Here is a 16,643-nt window from a genome sequence, read left to right on the forward strand (position 1 = left end):
TTGGTGCCAGTCGGGCTGGTTTGAGTATTTCTGTAACTCTGATCTCCTGGGATTTTCACACACAACAGTCTCTAGAATTTACACCGAATGGTACCAAAAAGACGGCACGAGGAGGTTTTAATGTTGTGGCTGATCGGTGTATAGATACATGTCTATTTTTTCTGAACACACTGAGTTATGAGAAAACAACTTGTGTATGACACAATTATTATGATTATAGCTTGTGCGTTCAGACTGTGCTTAATAAATGCATGTTAAAACACTAGAGATCAAAGTCAACATTAAAAAGCATTCGCAAACCATTTTACTTCAGTAATAAGAAATATTTCCAAATGAAACTGAATAATACATTTTCCACCACTAGGATCACAAAACTAGTCACATCATTGGTTGGACAAACAGATAATCTCACCCCAATCTCATGCCATTGGTGGAGCCAATGTTGCTGCGTTGGGCTGATTGTGATGCTCAAAGAAACAGAGCAATGTATTGATAGCACCAGAGTGTTTACACTTGGACCTGAATGGTTTACTTAAAGTTGTCTTGGCTTATTAAGCTGGGAGAAGAGAAAGTATTTTAACAAATAAAAAAAAGACATCTCTTTTAAATACATGTGATGCATTTTGCTTGTCATGAGATAAGCAAGAAGGCCTCTCAGCTCTTTTGACAGGGCGGAATGCTGAAAAAGTTATCGTTTCAACTGCAAGTTATTAGAGTAGATCTAAATACAGTCGTTGTAATACATCACATTAAAACTGCCTTAGGGCAACCGTTAACGATCTGGAAGTATTAAGGATACATGGCATTTCATCTCCCTCTCTCTTTCTTCAATTGGCTGAACAAACTCAGAAAATGCAGTCAAACAAAAACTGGAGTCTTTGCAAGGACCTCGCTGAGCGTACCCCTCAATAGAACAAAACCTCTTTGTATTGCTCTGAAAGCTACAGCGGTTCACAATCTTAGTGTTTGTGTGATAACACGCTAGAGCCGCGGCAGCGCTTAAAACCCGCTGCTTCTAAGAGCATTTTTGACCAAGAAGACTGGAATTAACAGCACAGGAGACCTTCTGTCACTCTGAGCATCTTGACGTCTGTGGCAAGATTTCTCTAATTCGTCTACCTTTCATAAACCAAGGACCAATTTCATAGCAACACCCCCCACCCCACCCCAAATCACAATAAAAATAAAACAAATAATTCAAATAATGTAATTCTTTAATCTGATAAAAGAAGTTCATCCCAAAATGAAAATTCTGTCATCATTTACTCACCCTCATGTTTCAAGGTTGTTCCAAACCTGTATGAATTGCTTTCATAAAACAGAAAAAGGTGAAATTTTGAAGAACATCCAGGCCATTTTTTTGTTCATACAATGAAAGTGAATAAGAACTAGGGCTGTCAAGCTCCAAAAAAATAAAAAAATAAAAATAAATAAAGCAGCATAAAAATATTAAAAAAGTGGTCCAAATTACTTTTGCATTATATTCTAAGTCTTCTGAAGACATATGATAACTCTGTGGGGTGAACAGTCCAAAATTAAGACGTTATAAACAGCGGGAAAAAATGTTTAGCCTATTTTTAATATTTATGCATTTTAATTTCATAACAAATTTCCATCAAGTTTTGTTATTATTATTTTATAATTAAATATATTTAAGTTGTGTTAATTTAATTAGGTTAAAAATGACTCAATTCAATTTGAAGCAGATTTGTTATGAAACTGAAACGCGTAAATCTTAAATAGGCAAAAAAAAAAAAAAAAGATTGAGTGAAGATAGAAAGTAAAAATGAGTAAATTACAGAATTTCATTTTTGGATTAACTATCCCTTTAATATTTGCCAGTCATTCCAAGGAATAATACACTCTGCAATGTTAATCTGTTATTATTGTCATATTGACATTTGAATTAACACTAAAACCACTTCATAGAATTAGCTAGATCACGTAAATGCTAAAAGTTACAGAAATTAAAATAATTTACGATGATAAACTTAAAAAAAAAAAAACTATGCAGGAACAACACACTTTGTAATGTGCTTATTTATGCATCAGTAATCAAAATGTGCATGTCAAACACATAAAAATACTATGAATATCTACAAAATAGATGCTTTACCATCAGGAAATGACCTAGCTGAATGTATGCACACATGTACTGTAAATTATAAACTTTCAATTTGAACTTTCATACAGTTAAACTTATATATATATGACATAAAGTCAACAGTTTTGTAGTGCATCGCCATTGTTGATTTTTGCTCTATCGTCTGCCATGATTTTCCAAGATTTTTGTTCACAATTCAGTTCGTTTTTTCTTGGCAATTTTAGATGGACCACCGGGAGTGGAGAATTTAATTTTGATGTACAATTCTAATCTGCAAGAACACAAAGCATGCTCTAATTTAAGTTGTGGCTTTTTAAGCCTGGGAAAAGCAGAACCACTACTGTAAAATTCATATCAAGCACATACAGCTTTAATGCATCTAGATGTTAAAGTGCAACAAAATCACACCCAAGTATGACATCAAAATATCCCACATGTGAATGATTTAAAATAACACATCAAATCTTTATGTTATGCACTGCTGACAAAGTGTCAACTTTGTGGCTTGGAGGCAGAGTGGGAGGACGATTTCAGCAGCATGAGCGGATTAATCCAGAATTTACTGACAGCGTCAAATCAAAGACTCTGGATCAAATGGATCACCTTATAGGAACAGTGAATTTTTCCTGGTGGATTTACAAAAAGTAAAGATTAAATATATGCATTTGTGGGGGTTAACAGACATTGAGAACAGTCATACCATGGAAAAATTGCAGTAATGCATTCCCTCCAGTGACTTATCACTTTTATAAAACCATGGAAATATGTTAAAAAAAAACAATGTTCCTACTGAGTGACAGCTTCATTTAAGCTAAATCTGCAACCCTGTTAACCATTCTGACATATTTTTATTTCATTTTTGCTTTTAATTGCATAATTACACACAAATTGGGGGTTTGAACAGCCCCCGTGTTGCAAGCATTGCAAACAGAAAAAAATAAACAGAAAATAAAGCATCTTATATCACTATTTCTGACTAATCTTTGACTTCCTGAGGTGAACAAACATTTTCTGAAGGTTAAGCACATCCTTTCATAGACCCTTACTGAAAAAGAACTATATATATATATATATATATATGAACTGTGGTTGTGAACACAGAAACATCAGTCTAAATCTGGCAGGGGTGTGAAACATTTGCTTTCAGTTCTGCTACATCAGGACAGAAAATCATAACCAGAGAGATGATGACATAATGCACTCCACCCTTCACACACACACACACACACACACACACACACACACACCCAGTCTTCATTCCAAATACTCACAGAGGCAAATATGTTTAGCCAGCACTGTAAAACAAACATTATTTGTTTTCTTAAGCTGTAATATATATATATATATCCTTATCCATACACACACACATCGATCAGCTACAACATTAAAAGCACCTGCCTAATATTGTGTAGGTCCCCCTTGTGCTGCCAAAACAGCGCCAACCCGCATCACAGAATAGCATTCAGAGATGATATTCTTTTCACCACAAAAGTACAGAGCGGTTATCTGAGTTACTGTAGACTTTGTCAGTTCAAACCAGTCTGGCCATTCTCTGTTGACCTTTCTCATCAACAAGACATTTCCATCCACAGAACTTTTGTTTTTGGCACCATTCAGAGAAAATTCTAGAGACTGTTGTGTGTGAAAATCCCAGGAGATCAGCAGTTACAGAAATATTCATACCGGCCCATCTGGCACCAACAATCATGTCTCGGTCCAAATCACTCAGATCACATTTTTCCCCATTCTGATGGTTGATGTGAACATTAACTGAAGCTCATGACCCGTATCTGCATGATTTTATGCACTGCAGCCACACGATTGGCTGATTAGATAATCGCATGGATTAATTTTTTTTAGTTAAGGACCCTGACAAAAATTAACCATGGTTTTACTAGAGTAATATTGTAGTAACATGACTGCTGTCACCATGGTTTTCTGAGCAGAAATAATGGTGTTGATACAATTAACCATGGTGTTACTACAGTAATACTGTAGTTTCTATATAGTAACCATGATTTTACTATATATTGTAACCATGACAGTAACCATGTTTATATTGTGGTTACTATAATTTTACTACAAATGCCATGGTTAAACTATGGTTACTGTTGTAAAACAATGTTTGTTATTTAAGGGCAAACCTGTTGAAGTGTTTACCAAATAGTTTATTCGTTGAATTTGACAGTAATATTTTTATTCGTTTTTTTAAACAAAGCAAATACTGAACCGTACCAAAACCGTGACCCGTAAACTGTCAGTTTGTCCAGACACTCAGGTGACATTTCACCCCACGCTTCGTCTTGTTGGGCACTTCTCACGCATCTTACAGTCTAGCTGATCCCACAAAAGCTCAATGGGGTTAAGATCCAGAACACTCTTTTCCAATTATCTGTTGTCCAATGTCTGTGTTTCTTTGCCCACTCCAACCTTTTCTTTTTGTTTTTCTGTATCAAAAGTGGCTTTTTCTTTGCAATTCTTCCCATAAGGCCTGCACCCCTGAGTCTTCTCTTTACTGTTGTACATGAAACTGGTGTTGAGCGGGTAGAATTCAATGAAGCTGTCAGCTGAGGACATGTGAGGTGTCTATTTCTCAAACTAGAGACTCTGATGTACTTATCCTCTTGTTTAGTTGTACATCTGGCCTTCCACATCTCTTCTGTCCTTGTTAGAGCCAGTTGTCCTTTGTCTTTGAAGACTGTAGTGTACACCTTTGTATGAAATCTTCAGTTTTCAATCTTCAGATGATCAATACTGATAATGTGTGAAGTGACTTTTCACTTCATTTGAAATTCAGTTTTTCAACACTCTGGAGAAAGCACACACACCAGGTCAGTTCTTCCTTTCAAACAGCTAGACAGTGATTTGTTCCTTTCAAATCACTGATAAGTGCCCTGACTACTGAACAAAGGAGCTGACTGAGACGTACCCTTTAAGTTGGATCTAATGAATCTAAAAATAATAACAATATATGTGATATTATATTTCTGATTATGCTAAAATTATTTTGCAAATATGTAAGTATAGTGATTATGACACCAGGTTGGACATACAGACACACAGATAAAGTAGACGCATCTTTAGAAAAGTCAGATCAGGCTGCGATCATAATTCAAAGGTGAACAAACCTGCAGCTCACTCTCTCTTTTTCTTGATCAGTCTCTCTGGTTTCAGACAGAGGTCAGGACGGCTGTGTTGATTTTCACAGTGAGTCTGTCTACTCACAAACAGATGTTACATTTCTGACCCAGGCCTAATATACTGTTTCCTGCTCAAATTCATCAAGACATCTTACCCTGAAGATGCAGCCTCGAAAAACAACAGAAAAACATAAGACTGATGTATGATCCATTTTCAGGTCATGCTCAGATGTTAAAAGCCCTACAATCAACTCAAGCTTTTTTGTTGTGGTGCACAAAGTAATTGAATAAGACCAAAATGGATGGATAAAGGCATGTACTGGAAATCCATATTGCCCTTAATATTTCTGGACAGCTGGTAATGACATGACATCATCAGCTCTTGCCCTGCCAGCTCAAATTCATTCCGGATCTCCTTCCTGTCCATTCAGAAGCAACCTAACAGAATCACACATAACTCTTCCTGTTCCAATCTGAAAAAAAAAATGCTGTTTAAAAGCTATTAGGAATGAATCACAAATTAGATCTCATCAATATTTCAATTGTTTCCTAGACAGAAATTAGATTAAATGGAGAACAAATAAAGACTTTCCTGCTTCTCAGTTTTTTTCTGCTGAGAAAAAGACACCAGTAATCCTACATGTGTCTCCTCTGGATTTTCAAAAGAGATCTCAACAGTAGCTGGGTTTCCATCCACGTATTTTTATGCACATTTTCGGATATCACATAAGAACTGCTTGACAGAAACACAGAGCAAATAAGTCGAATACAAACTTAAACTGTGCCACAGATCAGGCTTATTGAAACCTAAAAAAATATATTATAGATCTGCATGGCAAAGACATAAGGAAGGAGGAACGCACACACATAGTGCTCCTAGAACTGTGCGACGCACTTACGCTCCAGAGACAAGTTGTTCTAATGTTTTGTCTGCATGCTCTAAACCATTAGTATTTTAGTAATCAAAGTGTCACAGTGACTAGAATTTCTCAAGAAGTGACAATTTTGTTCTTTTGAACACATGGAAAGAAAACGTGTCTTTATTCGCACACTGTCTTTGCGATATTATGTTTTTTCGCATGAATGAAATTCGCAGCTTAGTTCTTAGATTTGCCAAGATACTAAACTTTGCAATCAGAAGTCAAAAATGTTCATATACTTTTCTCATCATCTTTTTTCAAAATGACTAAAGATCAAATTATCTGATTATAATTATTGTTATTTTATTATATATTTATATCATATATATTTATCATCAGGGTTGGGGAGTAACATAATACTTGTAACGGGATTACGTATTTAGTAATTTAGGTGAGGTGTCCAAGTCACACCAGCTACTTACTGGGGTACCTCAGGGTTCAGTGCTTGGGTCATTTCTCTTCTCTATATACACAACATCACTGGGACCCATCATTCAGGCACATGATTTCTCTTACCACTGCTATGCCGATAACACACAGCTCTACTTGTCTTTCCAGCCCAACGACACCAAAGTGACTGCTCGAATCTCTGCCTGTTTGGCAGACATATCGGCCTTGATGAAGGAACACCACCTACAACTTAACCCAGCCAAGACCGAACTCCTTATCTTTCCAGCCAACCCTGCTGTCGAACACAACATCATCGTGCAGTTGGGTTCGACTACAGTAACGCCTTCCAAAACGGTCAGAAATCTAGGGGTAACCATCGATAACCAACTACATTTCACAGACCATATCTCAAAGACAGTACCATCATGTAGATTTACACTCTACAATATCAGGAAGATAAGACCCTTCCTCTCTGAACATGCCACACAACTTCTTGTTTAGTCACTTGTCATAACTAGACTGGACTAGTAACGCTCTCATTGCAGGCCTCCCTGCATGTGCAATTAGACCCCTGCAAATGATCCAGAATGCAGCAGCACGTCTGGTCTTTAATGAACCAAAGACAGCACGTTACACCACTCCTTGACTGCCAGTTACTGCACATATCAAATTCAAGGCTCTGATACTGGCATACAGAACAGTCACCGGGTCTGCTCCAGCATACCTATAATCATTTCTGCAGAGCTACATTCCCACCAGAAGCCTGCGGTCGGCTAAAGAACATCACCTTGTTGTACCAACACAAAGGTTATGTTCAGACTACAGGCAAATCTGATTTTTTCTCAAATCAGATCTTTTCAGGCAGACTGTCCGCACTATTAATTGCAAGTGATAAAATCAGATTTGCGCGTTCAGACGTAACCAACCTATCTGCATGGGTTGTTTTGGTAATGACGTAGGCGTACCCATGTGACGATGCTTTCGAAACAGATGCAGGAAAAATGGAGGTGCATCATCTCACTCTCCAAATAAGCGCCCTGCCCAGTCGTGGTGCAGAACTCCTGGTAAATACTGTGATGTTCCGTGCTGCAGTCACGTTCGGCTTATGAATACTTCCGGCATTTCCATCACCGATTTTTGATGTCATTGTGTGTCGCGTTAAGAGTGACGCAAAAGACCATTTGAAATCCGATTTGAGCAGCCAGAGCGTCCGGACTGAGACGCATCTGAAAAAATCTGATTTAAATTGCATTTGAAACCACCTCCCGATGTGGTTTTAATCAGATTCGGAAAAATCTGATTTCATGTGGTTTTTTGCTGTCCAGACTATCAAAACTCATCTGGATACAATCTGGATATGGAATTTTTTTTTCAGATTTTTAGTGGCAGTCTGAACATAGCCAAAGAGGCACTAAGACACTTTCCTGGACTTTCGGCTTCGTCGTACCACGTTGGTGGAATGACCTTCCCAACTCCATCCGTGAAGCTGACTCACTCTCTGTCTTCAAAAAACGGCTAAAAACACATCTTTCCCATGAGCACTTAACCAGTCACAAAAAAAAAAAAAAAATAAATAAAAAATATCGTTGCACTTTATTTTGATTACTTATGAGATTACTTTGCATTTCAATATAATTTGTTTCATTTAATGTTTAGACTATTCAGTTGGAAAATATTTATCCGTATAAATTATGTGATCCGAGGAGTGTTTGAACAGCAGTGGAACACTTTCTTATGATGTGTTACATTTACACAAGTTCATAATGTTGGGAGTTAAAATGTGGATATGACATCATTGAGGAAATTTCCCTTGGGAGCTTAGAGGAGCTACATTGTGTTTCTACAGCTTAACAACAAAACAGTTAGAAACACTTTGACAGATGAAACATAAATCCAATAAATACACGATTACATGCCTTGTCAAATTTTTATATGCAGTTAGGGTATTTTTACAAAAAATGCTAATCAATGTAGCCTTTAATTTTGTATAGAAAGCTACAAATAATATATTTTCTGCCTCGTTCTATGAACAGAATCCACATATGATCAGAAAAGGATGTCGTAGTGGACACTCTGTGGGGTTTTGAAGTTTGGAGCAGCAAATATAGTTAACCTTGTGTAAATTGTCATGTGAATCTCATGCAAAACTGCATAAGATAGAGGCTTTATATATATATATATATATATATATATATATATATATATATATATGTGTGTGTGTGTGTGTATACATATATATATATATATATATATATATATATATATATATATACACACACATATATACATATACACACACATATTATATATATATATATATATATATATGTATGTATGTATGTATATGTGTGTGTGTGTGTGTGTATATATATATATATATATAAGTGAATTTTCTTACTTTATTAACTTGTTTATAGTCAGAACAAGTGAAAATTTTTTCCAGTGCTAAAGAAGTAATCCAAAATAATTAGACTGCATTACTGACTTAGAGTAATCTAACAGAATACGTTACAAATTACATTTTACAGCATGTATTCTGTTATCTTTAGCAGAATACTTTTTAAAAGTAACCTTCCCAAGCCTGTTTGCAGAATGGTCTACTTGCACAACAGCTTCCGTGTTCTACGTAGTGTGGCTCAGGCGTTATTCAGATCAATTCAGATAGATTGATTTATAAATACATTAGTCATTCTCTTACTCTTACAGGCTTTAAAAATCACTCAGAACAGAATGAAGCAGTTTTAATGTCAAATTAAATAAATTCACTGCACTACAATATATTTAAGGGCACTACACATATTTAATCCATTTCAAACGTTATAATTCATCTTTGGCAGCTTTTCTACTTAACGGTTTACCTTTCAACATGCAGTTTATTGATATACTGAACAATGACACAAAATAGAGATTATAACATACATTAAATAAAAACAGGGTGATGCATGCATTCATCTGGTCTCTCTCTCCTCCCTCACACATGGTGCATTGCAGTGTTTGAAGTGTGTAATTGTTTCATTCAAAGAACGCTGGTTCTGACACCCTTTACTAGTCTCCTTTTACCTTCTGTCACTTGCGGTTATTTACATTTATTCATTTAGCAGACGCTTATATCCAAAGACTTTGGTCATTTTAGTTACTCACGAAAAAGCCGTTTTTTGAAGACCAAGAGGGAGTCAGCTTCACGAATGGAGTTGGGAAGGTCGTTCCACCATTGGGGTACAGTGAAGCCGAAAGTCTGGGAAAGTAATTTGGTGCCTCGATTCGGTTCAAGCTGATCTGTTCGAACAGTCATTTAAGGTCTAGACCACCAATTGAGGAGAAACAGTGAAAGGTGCTGAATGTTTACCAGCCAATGCAACCCGATCTCATGAAAATTTGTACATCATTTACGAGTTGGCTATTTCATATGGTCTCGCACGATGTTGTTCGCATAAACTCGTACGACTTCATCACGTGCAAATTCCCAGATGTCTAATGCGGAAGTAAGCGCAAGTTCTGCACAAGAGGCGTTAAGGACATGCTTATTAATATGATGCCCTTACCCAAACCCCTTTTCTAAACCTAACCGATCAGTAGAGTGTGTAAACATGATAGGAAGCTGTTGTGTGTGACAGAAGCAGGTAATTGTCACATATTAGATGGAAACAATGTCCAGCAACATCATTGATTGTAGTGAAAGTAGTAGGAATTCAAATGAGTGCAGTCGCACAATATCATACGAATTAGCCAAATTTAGAAAAGTCATACGAATCCTGATGATTTCGCAGTGAGAGTGTGTTGGCCAATGCTTTCTCAGATCAGCTTGGGCTTTAAAAAAAATTTCCACTGAATTTTGAAGTGCTGTACACAGTGATATTCAGAATATCTTATTCCAAACACTCATTTTAAGGGGAGTTTCGGGAAGTAGGCAACTACGGCCCATTGTAAACACATACCGGAAACGTATTTCAAAGCGGAAAATATTTCATGAGGCTCAGTGCAAGTAGTACATTATTTGAAACTCCATGTATGAACCATAAATAAAACTCCATTAAGTCACCAAAATTTCACCAAAAGTAACTAAAATTACCAAAGTCTTCACTCAAAAATCTGATATTTCAATAGGAAAGACAAAATTATTTGATTATTTTTTGCTCTTTACGAGAAACATAACTGAGAAACTCCATAGCATATATAAAACTCCATTAAGTTGCCAAAAAGAAACCAACCTACGATTGGCTTAACTATAGTTGTCTCTGCACATTAAGATTTGCAGAAACATTTTGGGGGCCTGGGTAGCTCAGCGAGTAAATACGCTGACTACCACCCCTGGAGTCGTGAGTTCCAGGGCATGCTGAGTGACTCCAGCCAGGTCTCCTAAGCAACCAAATTGGCCCAGTTGCTAGGGAGGGTAGAGTCACATGGGGTAACCTCCTCATGGTCGCTACAATGTGGTTTTCGCTCTCGGTGGGGTGCGTGGCGAGTTGTATATGGATGCCGCGGAGAACAGCGTGAAGCCTCCACACGTGCTCCTCCGCCACCCGGATTGAGTCATTACGCCACCACGAGGACTTAGTGTGCATTGGGAATTGGACATTCCAAATAGGGGAGAAAAAGTGAGAAAAAAAAAAAAAAAAGAAACAATTACACACTTGACCTTAACACAACATTTAAAAGGTCATTGCTTGGGCACCGCCTTTAACTGAGCCATGAAAGAGCAACAGAATGTTCTTCTAAGACGTTATGTCTGCTATTAAAGCCAATCATGCAATTTTCTCAGTCTATGGACAACACAGGCTGCAAGCTCCAGTCATAACAGTAGAAAAACAAAACAATCCACTCAACAATGTTTTTTTCATATTGCTTTAGCAACATTTACACAGTGACCCACTAACCGCTTAAATCACAGTTGATTCAGCAGCTCAAATATTCCAAGAATCTGCATGTCCTCAGGTTTGCTGCACATCTGTGGGCGCGTCCGTGCACGTTATCTCCCGTCCAGACAAGTCAGGGCACGCTCAGAGTGCAGGTCTCGGAGTGTGAGACGTGTGGAGTGAACACACACATGTGGCAGGTAAAGCCATGAGGTTGTGTTTGCACAGCTGAGTTTCTGGAGGCAACCACGTGTTGAACGCAACTTTGGGGCTGTTCACCAGATGGTACCACGCCCTGTCAAACACACAGTGTTTAGCCTCCTCCATAAATTCATTACAGCACTGGACCCACATAGGTCACAACTTACTTTTTAATCATTTTAAATAAATTAAGTAAAATGGCAGGATGAAACAACAGAGAGGAAGATGAGGTGAGAAAATGTGAGAGAGAAAGAGAAAGATTACGAAAGAGGTTCTGGTTTTCCTACAGGAAGTTGCAAGTCTGTATTTTATTGTGTTTGAACATACAGGAATAGCGCAAGTTCCAGTAAAGCTCTGATGAACACATGGCCAAACAATGTCCTGAATCTGTCTGCTTTGTGGGCTTTAGGATACAAACACAAAGTATGTAGAGCAATCAAATTTAGGACACATTTCAGATTGGAGATGCTGTCATGAATGGAGTTAAAATGGTTAGATGGTTTTTAAACTGAATATATAAATTATTAAATAAGGTATTAGGGTGTAAGAAGCCTTACGCGTAATACAGACCACTGTTTCCTGTTCACTTAAACACATGCCAGGCATCTTAATTCTCACACGTCCGGATGCAAACAAACCTCATACCTGTTAATGAGTCTCTCTCTCTCTCTTTCTCTCTCTCTCGTTTTGCTGTGCACTCTTTCCACAAAGCACTAGGCCTTTGTATTAACTCTGACAGATCTCACAAGCTCCCAACAAAAATCAGTTTCAACCCTTAAGCGTACAACAGCTGTGGACCAATTAGCTCCCCCTGTTACCCATAAAACAAACAAAACAAAACAAAAAAATACTTCAAAGACAAAGTTAAAAGCAGTAACACCTATGAGAACGCACAACACAGCAGGAGTCTAGAGTGAACATGGAGCTACACAAACACAAACAATCCCAAGACTCCAAAAACAGATTCTGGAAGCTGTGTTATAAAGAAAGCAAATACAGCGCAACTTTGTAAATGCCATATGCATTTGTTTTACACAAAGTAACTCAGCGAACATTCATTCTGAAAGAAGTGACATGTAGATCATCATTCAATGTGAAATCTGAATGAATTAAAGGAATATTCCAGGATAAAAGCGTGAACCAAACTGCAACCAGTGGTCTGATTACCGAACTAATGACTCATATGAGTCGGTTCTTTAGAATCTACATCACAAAACATACAGTGCGACCAGTGTAGCCCGATGCCCAAACAAATGACTCATATGAGTAGGTTCTTTTGAATCTGAAGTGCAAAAACATACAGCATGAAAAGTGTAGTCCGATTACCGAACGAATGACTCATACGAGTCACTTCTTTAGAATCTACAGCACGAAACATACAGTGCGACTAGTGTAGCCTGATTCCCAAACAAATGACTCATATAAGTCGGTTCTTTTGAATCTAAAGCGCAAAACATACAGAACAAAAAGTGTAGTCCAATTACCGAACTAATTACTCTTTTAAGCCAGTTCTTTTGAATCTTTAACGCGAAACATACAGTGCAACAAGTGTAGTCTGATTCTTGAATTAATGACTCTTGTAAGCCGGTTCTGTTGAATCTACAGCTCGAAACATACAGCATGACCAGTGTAGCCCGATTCCCGAACAAATAACTGTTATGAGTCGGTTCTTTTGAATCTAAAGCACGAAACAAACAATGTGACAAGTGTAGTCCTATTCCCAAATTAATGACTCATATGAGTCGGGTCTTTTGAATCTTCAGCGCGAAACATACAGTGCGACAAGTGTAGTTTGATTCCCGAATGAATGACTCTTTTAAGCTGTTTCGTTTCAATCTACATCACGAAGCATACCACATGACCAGTGTAGCCTAATTCCCGAACAAATGACTCATTTGAGTTGGTTCTTTTGAATCTATGGTGCGAAACATACAACATGACCAGTGTAGTACAATCCCACGAACGAATGACACTTATAAGCCCATTCATTTGAATCTACACTGCGAAACATACAATGCTTCCTACTGCACTAGTGAATCAATAACTTATTGAACCACAAGTCATTCATTTAGTCATGTCTGACTTGAAATGAACCAAGAATTATGAGTAATTACTGTATGTTTAAGTAGGACAATGTGTAGGTAAAAATTCACATTATGAGTGAGTTTTCTTGTAATTTGTGGTGTTTTATAAAACTCAAAAAATGAATAAAATATTTTAATTAAAAAGTCTGTATGAACACAATTTTTGCAAGAATCTGTTCTGTTAAAAATTTAAATGATCTCATCATTTGGTAACAGACTGAGGGCATTAATCCATTATGAATCACATTTCTTATTATGCCTATTGCTTCCTTATTCAATAATGGAACTGTTACGGAATCAGAACTGGAATCATTATTATTATTATTATTATTATTATTATTTCATTCAATGGACAGAATCAAGCTGTTGGTAACAACTGGAAATAATTTTGACTTCCCTCAGGTTGAAAAAAGTAGGAAAATAACATGTTGGCAGAAATGCACTTACAATGGATGTCTATGGGGCCATCTTTGTATGTTTGCCCCAGAGATGTCCTTTGGGATACTAGACTTTTGATTCATGGAGAACTACTAAAACACCTCGGTTAACCATGCAAACTACACTGCAAAAGTTTAACAAAATTTAACTTTGTGCCACACTTTGCAGGGCTCAACAATAAAGATTTTCTTTCTGCTGCAGTAGTTCTCATTTGTACTTGCACCACCACAAAAAAAGCGACAAGTATTTTTTACATTACAAAAATATTTTAATACTTTTCATTAGACTTTATGATTTTTGTATACTATATATATACTAGATTTATAATTTGCAATTATAGCTGGAAATGATACTATACTTTGACCATGAAAATAATCAAGGCATATGGCGTAAACAGTACGGATGTGTTTAATGCTTCCAAGACTTTCACAAGTAATTTTAGCAATTTCAACGAAACCACTATTCAGTCAGCTAGATAACTTTTAAATCAGCAAAATTCACGACAAAAATCAATAAAATCACACAAAACCAAATGTTGATCAAATGTAAGATGTCTTGACAACACAGCACTGGTCCAATTGGGAAAGTGGCAGTTCTGTCAACTGCTCAGAAACATCATGGGCCTATCATTATTGAGCACACTTTTAATTTCCCACCCGAAAAGCATGCACTCATTTATGACTTACAAATAAATGACTGATATAAATGTAAGTGATTCATGGCAGACAATGTGTCTGCTTTTAAACCACGTTCAAAAATTGTTTGTTGTATACATGAGCTATGTGCTCATCTGAACACAGTTGTGTCATACATTTTGGGGGCATTTTCTCTGGGTTCTAAGTTGGTCTCAAGCCCTGGTTCTGAATTCTGATTTTGCTTCTTTTTCTAGTTTGGTTTTGGTTCTGGTTTCAGTTCTGTTAGTAGCCCTGTTTTCTGGTTCTGTATCTGATTCTTTATCTTGCCCTGGCTGTATTTATGTTGGTCTCTAGCTCTGGTTCTGGGTCTGTCAAACACACCTACGCCTCCTGGGGACCGCATTCATGGCATTCCTCTCCTCCGCGTTTTCCTTTGGCACATCTGCAGGGATCAGACTACACTGAGATTCCCAGCCTTTCCTAAAAATCCCATGTCATTTTCTCCCTAACGCTTGCTCCACTAACCCACATTACGCGAAAACCGACAGATCCAAAAGTCACTCCAGGTTACAAACACAGCCAATGCGCTCCATCAAGACACAAAATGTTTATTATGAGTTGCATGGACCAGACATGCAAATACTGCTATGAGAATGGGTAAGAAAACGTTAGAGAAAGCAAAGCCACAAAGCATTTCCTTTATAGGAGTATATCTGGGTGTGTAAAACGCACCGGGAGCGCACGGATCAGACCACGCCAGTTCTTTTACGCGCTCCTTCGCATTGAAAACAACACATTCCTGCACATGTGCGATATTTAATACTGGTGTTAAAAGCCATATGGTTCAGTTTAAATGCAGTAATGAGCATCTCCTTACCGTAAACTCCAACATCAACGCAGTTTTCGGATGTTTATGATCCGAGAGCGCAGTATGCGCGGCTTGGGAGAGAGCTGATCACACTACTACTAGGGGAAGGAGGAAAATTTGTGTTGATCTGCACATTCACTCCCCTATCAGCGGCTCTCCCGGTTCTCCGAGGCTCTCCGTGGACTGGGAGCCGCCTGGCGACCATTTCTGAAATTGTACGGATGAGTATGAACGCCAAACGTTGCTCAGTCACTGTTACGATTTGTTGTGACAAATAAAGTTGTTTTCCTCTAGGGGGCGATCGGTGGCTCTTAAAGACGTATAAACCATTGACTTGTATTCAAATCCCAGCACGTTTTTGTCTTGTTGGACGCATTTGTACGGTAAAAAGTGTAATCTTTTAAATCTATATTAATGGCAAGGATTTATATTTGATATACAACCTGAAAAATTACCACTAAGTTTTTTTGTTGTTGTTTGTTTTTTAATGATTTAACTGAAAATCCAAATCTAATAATCACAAATGACTGTGATTGGTTCATCTTGAGCAGCGCTAAGAAAAGTAACAGTTACCACGTGTTCAACACTGGCTTTGTGTTGCTTTAGCAGCATTCTGGACAATAATTGACCTCTTAACAATGACATTGAGAGGCTTTAATGGTCATTGAATAACTACACAGTTAAAACAGAAGAATTATTATTTAGACTCATCACAACAGACCAATTAATGACAACTTTCGGGCCACTCAGCACCACCCATTTCTACACTATCTAATTTATGCTAATTACGATTTTATCCACTTATTCTATTTCTATGAGTTTACAACGTCTGTTCATCAAAGGGGTTAAACAGAACTTTTCCTGATTATTAAATGCAATTAAAGTGTTGTCAGCAAAGAACTACAAAATAACTCACAGAACAAACAGCAGGAAAATCCTTAAAAATCTATAATTTAATTTCTAACATTAAAATTTTCACATCAGAACACAACTGAACTCATCAGTTTGAT

The 16,643-nt window shown here is 37.3% G+C and overlaps 1 protein-coding gene across 1 annotated transcript in view; it reads right to left on the reverse strand.

Annotated features, from left to right (window-relative positions):
* The window catches only part of LOC127423638 (receptor-type tyrosine-protein phosphatase epsilon-like), a 112,851-nt gene extending 97,082 nt beyond the window's left edge, over window positions 1-15,769 (reverse strand). Inside the window, exon 1 of the mRNA XM_051668122.1 lies at window positions 15,643-15,769. The gene's annotated coding sequence lies outside the window, so the exon portion shown is untranslated. The remainder of the gene's footprint in view (window positions 1-15,642) is intronic.
* Between the last annotated feature and the right edge of the window lie 874 nt (window positions 15,770-16,643).

Source organism: Myxocyprinus asiaticus, chromosome 32, assembly GCF_019703515.2.
Source record: "Myxocyprinus asiaticus isolate MX2 ecotype Aquarium Trade chromosome 32, UBuf_Myxa_2, whole genome shotgun sequence".
Lineage (NCBI taxonomy): Eukaryota > Metazoa > Chordata > Actinopteri > Cypriniformes > Catostomidae > Myxocyprinus > Myxocyprinus asiaticus.